Genomic DNA, 2,473 nt, shown 5'->3' with positions numbered 1-2,473 from the left:
CTCTCTATCTTCCCAAATAACATTCTTTTATACCCACCATTCCACTCAATCTTTTATTCCCCACTACCAAATACATTCATCACCCTATCCATTCCCCCTTATCATATCCCAACCCACACAATCATCCACAATACATTTTATCTCTTCCCCTCCTATAAATCCCTTTCTCCCCCAACAACTCACAAATCCTTATTCAAATACACCCTCCTCTCCTTACCCTTCATCCCTCCCAACTAAATTTCCACCCATTCTTCATTCTTACATACACATTCTATTACCCCTCACTCCCATAACCACCCCTCCCTCTCCCTAAAAACTTAATATTTTAAATTCCCCATCATACTTCACACTACTAATATCTAAACACTCTACCATTCCTCCCCCACCAAATCCATTTTCCTATCTCCCCCCTAAATCCCTCACCTCCTCTCACTATATCTATTCAATTTCATCCTTCCACTTATCCCCACAAAACCCTTTTTTTCCCATTAAACAATTCTCAATTCTCCTCCTCTTATCCCTCTTATTCAATTTCAAAATTCTACTCTTCACATCTTCACTCCTCACACCCCATCTCCTTCTCAAACTCTACATCCTTCTAATCTATAACTCCTACTATTTACCTCCTCCAAAAACTCCCTTAACATATATCATTCATAACTCTTTCCTAAAACTCACATTCACTATACCATTCTACCTATTTACTCATCAACTCTTCTATCACTTTCCCCCCCCTTCCAAATTCCTCTCAACATTCATTCTCCTTCTCTCAACTTCTCACCATCTTCTTATTATATCTTCTTCCCCACCCTCTAACTCCTCATCCCTTCAACTAATAAACATCATTCAATATATATTACTTCCCCATCCCTATTCCTTATATACATTCTAACCTCCCTAATAATCCTATATCCTTCTCCTTATCCATCTACCTACATCTCCTATCCCTCACCCATTAACTCTCAATTCTCTCTCTCCCATTCCCACAAACAAAACCCTCAAAATTCATTATTACCATAATATTTTCATTAACCCCTATTCCTCCTCCCATTCCTCTTTTCCTACAAATTTATACCAATATTCTTCACAATCCATCCACTCTCCCATCAATCCTTACTCCATAATCATACATACACTTCTTATACCATCCTCCCACCCCCCATCTCATACTCCCTTATCTCCACTCATACTCCTATTCAATTCATTTCCTACCCTTATCCATAAATACTACTCATTTCATCCCCATTTCCAACTTCCTCTCATACTACCTCATTTATCTCTCTTTTATTCAATCCATTCCTCCACTCTTACCCATCATATCCCATATATCACCTCTCTCCCTCTACCTAAATTCCCTCTTTTTATTATTTAAATACTTATCTTATTCTCAATCACACATTCCCATCTCCCTCTTTCCTTACCAACCATTACTCCTCCCACCTTATTATTCCCACACATACCCCATCATTTCCCCCAAACTTAATCCTTCCCAATATTTCCATTACCATCTTCCATCCAATCCCATTTCACAAACTTCCCCATCACTAAATTTCTCCCCCATTCAATCCATTTATACACCAAACCCCCCTCAATTTCCTCAATCCCTCACACCTTCATAACCCTCACATAATCCTTCAATTTACCATTTTCATTCTTCATTTCTTCCCAAACTCTCCTACAATTATTAACCAATCTTCAATAACCTAATTAATCCCCTCCAATCCATATTTTTTCTCACCCTAATACTATCCATTTCCCTATTATTTCCCTTCTATATTTAATAAACATTTTCCCTTCCCCAATATTTCAATAAAATACTTTTATTCATACAATTATTTACCATCTCCCTTCATTTTCCCCTATATATACCTTCTCACATCCAATTTTTCCCTTACCAAATCTCTATCTACCATATCTAATACATAATCTCCCTACTCCTATCTCCTTCAACCCCATCATCCTTCATCCCTCCCCTCTTCCCCATTATCTCCCTATTATAATTATACCTCTATTCCACAATAAACACAATCCCAACCTACCCAATTCTTCTCTCCTCCAAAAAAAAACACAAAAACACATTTAAAAATATATCCCACAATCTCATTAAACCTACATACTCAATCCACTCTACTCTACCTCCCTTCAAACCTCATCTCCACCCATCTCATCATCCCTTACATCCAATATACTCCATCTTATCTCCCATTACATTCCACCCCTTCCGATAGCAATCAATAGACTATGATAAAATATAATAATTTGGCCATAAATTTATCCTGTGGGCTTGTATTGGGTTAGGCCAAGCTGGAGTTACTTTCCGTGCTGTGTTTTGCCGCGCAGTGATAAAAATAGCACTGTATTGGCTACAGATGCCTCGTACCCTCACATACAAAACCCAGAAACAGCCTCGAACAAGAGTGCAGTTGCTTCACAATTTCTGTGACATTATATATGTACCATTCATTCCTCGCCT

Source organism: Indicator indicator, chromosome 37, assembly GCF_027791375.1.
Source record: "Indicator indicator isolate 239-I01 chromosome 37, UM_Iind_1.1, whole genome shotgun sequence".
Lineage (NCBI taxonomy): Eukaryota > Metazoa > Chordata > Aves > Piciformes > Indicatoridae > Indicator > Indicator indicator.
This window is presented reverse-complemented; position numbering follows the sequence as displayed.